The sequence below is a fragment of the Corylus avellana genome, chromosome 10 (genome assembly GCF_965113065.1).
Source record: "Corylus avellana chromosome 10, dhCorAvel1.hap1.2, whole genome shotgun sequence".
In the NCBI taxonomy this organism is placed as follows: domain Eukaryota; kingdom Viridiplantae; phylum Streptophyta; class Magnoliopsida; order Fagales; family Betulaceae; genus Corylus; species Corylus avellana.
The window spans coordinates 9,894,943-9,902,705 of NC_142499.1; the positions used below are offsets into that span (position 1 = coordinate 9,894,943).

A 7,763-nucleotide genomic window follows, 5' to 3' on the forward strand; every position below is an offset into this window, starting at 1 on the left:
GGGGGTTTCAACGACGAGCCTAAGTTTCACATGGTCAATTGGCATGAGGTTTGTTCTCCAATTGCTGAGGGTGGCCTAGGGATTCGGAGTTTGCGTCTTTTTAATCAAACTCTTTTGAGGAAATGGTTATGGAGATTTGCAAATGAGGAAGAAGCTTGGTGGGGAAATATTTTGGTGGCAAAGTATGGGGTGGATTAGGGTGGTTGGCATTCTAAAGTTCCTTGTGGAACGCATGGGGTGGGGTTATGGAAACACATTTGTAAGGTTGGAGGTCGTTTCAATGCCATTTTTGATTTGATCCTGGATTGGGAGTGAGTCAAATTTTGGGAGGATATTTGGTGTGGCAAGATGTCCCTTAAGGAAGCTTTTCCCAGTCTTTTCACTATTGCTAGCAATAAAGATGCTTCCATTGTGAATATCTAGGAGTGTTTAAATGGTATGGTTCACTAAAATGTTACCTTTACCCGTAAAATTCATGATTGGGAGGAGATGTTCTTAGCCTCTCTCTTCTTGCTCTTGTATTCGTCATCGATTCGTGGGGAAGGAGAGGACCAGATGTGGTGGACCCCATCAAGAAAAGGGAAGTTTGAGGTTCGCTCTTTTTATAGGATGCTTGTCTCTAAAGAGTCCAACCACTTCCCTTGGAAAAGTGTTTGGCACACAAAGGCTCCTTCGAGAATGGCGTTTTTTGCTTGGTCGGCCACCCTTGAGAAATCTCTCACATTGGATAACATTCGGAAAAAAGGTATTGTAGTGATTAATCAATACTATATGTGTGAATCGGATGGAGAGTCTGGATCATCTCTTTCTTCATTGTGGGGTTGCGCGCAAGTTGTGGGATGTTATCTTCTCTTGTTTCAACATGTGTTGGGTTTTGCCTAGAAGTGTCAAGGATATGTTTGCCAGTTGGTGATCAGGCGGAAGAACTAATAGTGCCGTGGTGTGGAAGATGGCTCCCTTTGAGAATTTGTCGAAGAACCTTGAGGACCTTGTTCATTTCTTTTTGTACACGCTTTTCACTTGGACTGCAGGCTGGCTTGCTCCTTTAGTGATTAATTTTCCTGATTTTCTCTTTATGTTCTCTTCTACTTTCTCCCCAGCTTAGTCACTCTGTTGTATACTCCATGTGTCCTTGGGTTGAGCCCCTCTGCGCTCTTTTAATGCATTATTACTTATCAAAAAACTTAGGACCTCAAACTACCATGTGTTTTGAAAAACCCCCATAAATTTCAAAAACTCAATTTCACCCCTGAACTTTCAATTTGATGCAATTGACCCTTCCGTCAATTTTTGCCGTTAAACCCTAACGAAAATCATTAAAAATACCAAATTACCCTTCATTTTTTTTTAAAAAAAAAATCAATTTGAAATTTTATAAAAGTTTTAGAGGTATAAAGGTCATTTAATCACTTTTAACATCCAAAAGAAGATGGGAATGACGTAGATTGCATCAAATTGAAAGTTTGGGAAATAAAATTGAAAGGTTCTAAAATTTGAGGGGTCTTTTCAAATCGAGTGATAGCTCATGGGTCCTCTGTAAAGTTTTCCCAAATTTAAAAAAAAAAAAAAAAAAAAAAAACAATAAATGTGGTGAAGAGATGCACCAAATTGTTGGCGCTTCGGTAGTAGGAGACTTCTATTGGCTATATGTATATAAATAGGCTTGAGCACCTTTGAATGCAGACAACCAAAGAAAACTAAGAAAGATAGCTGGAGAGAAGTGTGTTAAGGTCTTTTGAGAGAATAGAAGCAATTTATACTAGACATAGTAACATGAGAAAAATGTAGAATAACATACAAGGCTAACTACATAAATCATGACAAGGTCAAAAGGCATTATTTACTAAAATGCTAGAGTAAAAAAAGTGGGGGAAAGAATACTAGATGGATAGAAAGGCACGCACTAGAATTTCAGCCATCAATTGAAATTATCATTAATTTATTTTGTGTCTAAAAATGGTCTTCATTATTCTTCTATGTATGCACAGTAAGGAAACTAAGAAATGCAAAATATGGGTGTTGGAAAGAAGTCCTCCAAGTTGATGCAAGCAACTAATCCGGTCCAACAACCTTTAACTATTGGAGAACAAGTCCACTGGCAGTAGCAACTAACACAAAGACAAGTACCATTACCACCAGCAAACCACATACAAACTAATCCATGCTACTATTGTGTCTGCAAAAACAATAATTGCCGTATGACTGCTACTACTACTAGTGAGTTACACATAGTAGACACCTAGGATTTCACTCCAAGTGAGATTTCTCTTCTTTCCTTTATTCAAGTTCATGAAACTTTGTGCAAACAACTACCACACAACAAATTAAAAAACTAAAATAGCCACAAAATCGTAAAATTACCCTAGGCGTCTAGGGTGTTGCAGATATTATTAGGGAGGCAAGCACATCCTATTCAAAATACTCTAATTTCCATTCAGATTTCTTAAGCACAATTTTCTTTAAAGCTTTTGCTCTCTAGTTTAGTCTAAAAGGTAGACATGTACTATGTCACAGTTTTTTTAATTGGGTGGTAAAACCCATCTATATCAAGTGGCAGTTTGCTCTGTTCAAGTAATTGGTGAACAAATGAACGAGGAAATGGAGTAAGCGGGTTGACAATGGAGGTGAAGACTTCTAATATGAACAACTCAATAAAAGATCACATGAACCAGTGAAATCAGAGCTTACAACTGAATTTAGCGAGTTCATTCGACACATCACTATATTAGAGACAAAAAAAAAAAAAGGGGGTTGACAATGTAGGTGAAGACTTCTAATATGAACAACTCAATAAAAGAATCAGAGCCTACAACTGAATTTAGCGAGTTCATTCGACACATCACTATATTAGAGACAAAAAAAAAAAAAAAAACCCCTCATTCTAGCATTACTCATTCCATTATAGTACATAATCCCTTCGATTCCACGCAAAACCTCCAAAACAAATTTTATTAAAATATAAAAGAAGACAGAAATCTCCATCCTAAGAATGTAAAATACACCCAAAAGCCAAGTATTAATAGTTGATAAAAACATACCTCTTTCAAATGCTGGCGAATCTGTTGGATCGTGGCCGGGCTTTTGTAAACCCTGAAATAATCTATTGACTTTGAATCTCCATGAGTATCTTGTAAATTCCAGATCGAGGTTGCACTTACCTTGATGATCATACAAACCCGCCACTTCAATGGCCTGTGCGGCAAAATAGTATTATACATCAATATCCTTTTGACAACAAAAAAATGTTCATAGCGTGCGCATCAAAGAGATGGCCACAATACTATAATTGGATCTATGAATCTCTGGTATCTTCTTTTTCAAAACCGTACTGAATATAAACAATATAACAATATAACATTTATTTCAATCTTCCTGAATTTTACTCTCTACCCTAATAAAATGCTCAAAGAGAGAGAGATTTTAGATGAAAAGCAAAACATTTGATTCGCAAAGAAAAATTGTATAAAAAGAACACCTCAAATGATTCGGATGAAAAGCCCTAGATTTTGCAGATTGTGCCCCCGAACCAGGTGTTTTTGTCTTGTTCCACCGGTAGCTCGGAGCTTGGTGTGCAGAGCAGCAACGCAGTGTCAACCAAACTTAGATCTATAAGCACCAGCTCTCACCCAATCAACCAAAACTAAAAACAAATCACAAATCAAACACGAAATAGCAGAAATCGAAACAAATAAACCCATTAACGCGCATAAAAAGGAACACAAATAGAAATTTATAGAACCAAACTGACCTGGCACGAAGAGGGACAGAATGAGAGCGCGAAACAGTCCTGGGATTAAAATTTTAAAGAAAAATAATGGCGACTTGTCTGACAAGAGGCAAATTTACTGTAGCCCTACTGACCTTGCTGCAGGCGGCATTTTGAGCTCACTCGGTAAAAATTTGGCTAAAATGGGTTTTGCCGAGCTCACTAGGAATGCTCTTAGCTTAGGATCCGAACGTGGATGACGGAGGGAACCGCGAGAATATCAGATCTAAAGGAAAAGAGAGGGATGCGAGCCTGCGAGGTGGCGCCGGTGACACTGACAAGTGCGCCGAGAGAAACGCTAGACAACAGTCTTCACGACGAGGGAAGAGTGGTGGAAGACGAGGGTGAAAGTGAGAGGGAGAGAGAAAGAGAGCGAGAGGGAGTGGGAGTGGAGATTTTTAAAGCGTGAGCGGGATTTTAAAAAAAATTCACTTAACCCTCCAAGCTTTTCATATATTAACCCTCAAACTTTAAAATGAGACACAAGACCCCCCTCCCCGGCTAACTATCCATACATTAGCATTTTAACCCCTAAACTTCAAAATGAGACACAAGACCTCCTGAAGTATCAGCTATTAGGGCATTTTTAATGAAATAGCTAAATGTTCTTTTTATCTAAAATAATTCTTCAAATGTTTAAAAAACCTTACATTGAATTAGCAAAAAGAAAATGTAAAATAAATATTTGATTAGAAAAGCTAAAAAAAAAAAGTAAAATGTAACAGTACTTTTCAAATAAGCCATTTTATTGTTTATTGTTTCTCACCTATTTTCTCTTTTTTTCAAATCTTTTTCTACTTTTTCTTTGCATTTTCTCTTTTTTTTCAAAAATTTTTCCATTTTTCCTCACATGTTCTTTTTTTCCCAAAACTTTTATCACTTTTAATAATATTTAAATGATAATGATATAGATAAAAATAAGGAAAAATTCACTTCACCTCCCTAAAGTTTCAGAAGTTTTTCAATTTGAACCACAAAATTTAAAAATTGGCAATATACCCTCCTAATGTTTCAAAAAATTTCAATTAAAAATTTATTAGTTAAACTAAATAAATATGAATTTTAAGAAGTCATTTTGCATTAAAATTTAACTCCTCTATTAAAATTTGGCTCCTCGGTTATGGATGCTAATAATTTAGTACATCCGTTTATTCTATCTGTCAATTTGGTTGGAAATCACTTATCAAAAATATAACCTTCCCAAAATACCCTCCGGAGAAACGCACCTTCCTTTTCTTTCTCCCGTCTTCCTTTTCTTCCTTTTCTTCTTCATTCTCTCCTCTTTGCCGAACCAGAGAACCAGGCGTTGAGGGAGACTGGGTCTCTGTTGGGTCTAGCCGCCAAACCCGCGTGAGTCACGGCCAACGCCTGGGTCTCTGCTGTGACCCGCCTGTGTCTTTGCTGGAAATCCTCAAATCATCCTCCACGCCCCAAATCATCCACCCCGCCGGCGGTTAACGCGGAGCAGCAGCTGCGGGAGTCTTCTTTTTGTTGCAGATGGGTTTGTGAGGATGGAGCAGATGAAGATGGAGATAGCAAGGGCGATCAAGGCGATACGGATGGAAATGGAGATGATGCGCACCGAGATGATCCAAGAGTCGCAGCAGCGGATCGCAACCTCGCCCCCGGAGGCTTAGAATGCGTTATCAGCGGTCGGATTTTGAGGGTTTCTGGCGGTTCCTTGTGTTTTCCTCTGATGTTGTATTTCTCTGTTTTTTGCCCTGTATTTCCTCTGCTCTCTGTGTTTTCCTTTGAAATTCTTTGCTCATATAAGTTGATGGGTTGATTTGGTTTGGCTTTTTGTAATGGTCGAACATATAGTTGATTCCTGGCTTTTTGCTTAAAATTCTGAGATACCCATTGAACTACAAGCATCATTTTTGCTAACGTCATAAACCCATAAGGTGAAGAGAAACTCATAAGGTGAAAATGAAGAGAGTAACAAGGTTTGAGAAACTCTATCTCAAGGTGATGATAGAGAGTATTTTCATTACAATTTATAGAAGCTGTACAATAGACTATACATGGTTACATCCCTTGGCTACAATCTTTCCAAACCAGGGATAATGCGATCAATGCTCATGATTCAGAGCATGCCCGGCGTGCTTCAACAGTGAAGCACACCAGGCTAAATTTTTTTTTTTTTTTTTTTTTTTTTTTTCAAAAAAATTAAAATAATAAAATAATAATAAAAAAAAATCACGGTTGGCGTGCTTCACTGTTGAAGCACGCCGGGCGTGCTCTATATCTTTACCCTGCGATCAATTTCTCCCTGAGATATTTACATGGAAATAATCACAAAGAGAGGAGGATATTACGTAATCTACATAAGGCATAAAATATCAAATCATTTTATAAAATCAAGGACCCAATCAAGGAGGTTGTTGACCTTCCTTATCAGACCAACGTGAGCTGTCCATGATGGAGAGAATTGGTGCCTTATCACTCCCCCTCAAATTGGGCTGGGGGTCCGGCCATAAGCCCAATTTGATTCGCAAATCGGCAAAAGACAACTTGGGCAGCGGCTTGGTAAAAATATCGGCAAGTTGACGGTTGGAGGGAACAAACTGTGTTTCAAGTGCACCAAGAGCTACACGTTCACGAACAAAGTGATAGTCTATCTCAATGTGCTTAGTTCGTCCATGGAAGACAAGATTAACTGTCATATAGAGGGCACTAAGATTATCACAAAGAAGGACCGGCGACTTGGGAAGCGAGAGAGTCCAATATCACGAAGAAGGAATGATAGCCAAGTTAACTCAGTCGTAGCAGATGCCATGGAACAATACTCAGCCTCTGTACTAGAGCGGGCCACGGTAGATTGCTTCTTAGCACTCCACGAGATGCAATTACTCCCAAGGAAGGTGCAAAACCCAGTCGTGGAACGCCGAGTAGTTGGACAACCAGCCCAATCAGCATCTGAAAAAGCATAGAGATCAAGGGAACTTGAAGAGAGAATTCGCATACCGAAGTGAGTGGTGCCACTAATATAGTGCAAAATACGTTTTACCAACTTGAAGTGAGCCATTGTGGGAGAGTGCATGAATTGACAAACAAAGTTCACACTATATGAAATATCAGGACGAGTGAACATGAGGTATTGAAGTGCACCAACAAGACTACGATAGTGAGTCGGATCGGGGAATAACTCATCACTAGCAGGAAGCTTGCGACTGTGGAGGGCCATAGGTGTAGCAAGGGCTTTACAGCCCTCCAAACGGGCATGGGACAACAAATCCTTGGCATAGCGAGTTTGACAGAGAAACAGACCATGATCAAAACGTCGAACTTCAATACCTAAAAAATGATGTAAGAAACCCAAATCCTTAATAGCAAATTCATGACTAAGGTAAGTGATCAGCCATTGGATACGAGCGGGGTTGTTGCTTGTGACAACCATATCATCAACATAGAGGAGCAATATTAAGATGCCAAAAGAGGAGTGATGGATGAACAGACTAGGGTCAGCAGTACTGGAGAAGAACCCGAGACTTAGAAGAAATGTACTGAGCCTATCAAACCATGCACACGGTGCTTGTTTGAGGCCGTAAAGAGCTCGATTGAGCTTGTAAACGTGCAGGGGATGATGAGGATCTTCAAAGCCCGGAGGTTGCTGCATATACACGAGTTCAGACAAAAATCCATGAAGAAAGGCGTTCTTCACATCCAACTGGCGAATATCCCATCCCTGAACCATAGCAACGGTGAGGATTAACCGAATACTTTCCAGGTTTGATAACCGGTGAAAAAGTTTCGAAAAAATCGATGCCATCAACTTGATTGAATCCCTTTGCGACAAGCCGAGCTTTCAAGCGTTCAAGAGACCCATCAGACCGAAGCTTTACCTTATAGACCCATTTGCTACCCACAATGTTCATACTTGGTTGTTGAGGTACGAGATCCCAAGTGTGATTGGCAGAAAGAGCTTCAAGCTCATCATGCATGGCAGCCTTCCAACCAGGATGGCGTAAGGCAGATTTGATAGTGCGTGGTTCAG

At 39.4% G+C, this 7,763-nt stretch overlaps 1 pseudogene; it reads right to left on the minus strand.

Annotated features, from left to right (window-relative positions):
• Positions 1–3,476: 3,476 nt before the first annotated feature.
• Positions 3,477–6,432, minus strand: LOC148583333 (uncharacterized; annotated as a pseudogene).
• Between the last annotated feature and the right edge of the window lie 1,331 nt (positions 6,433–7,763).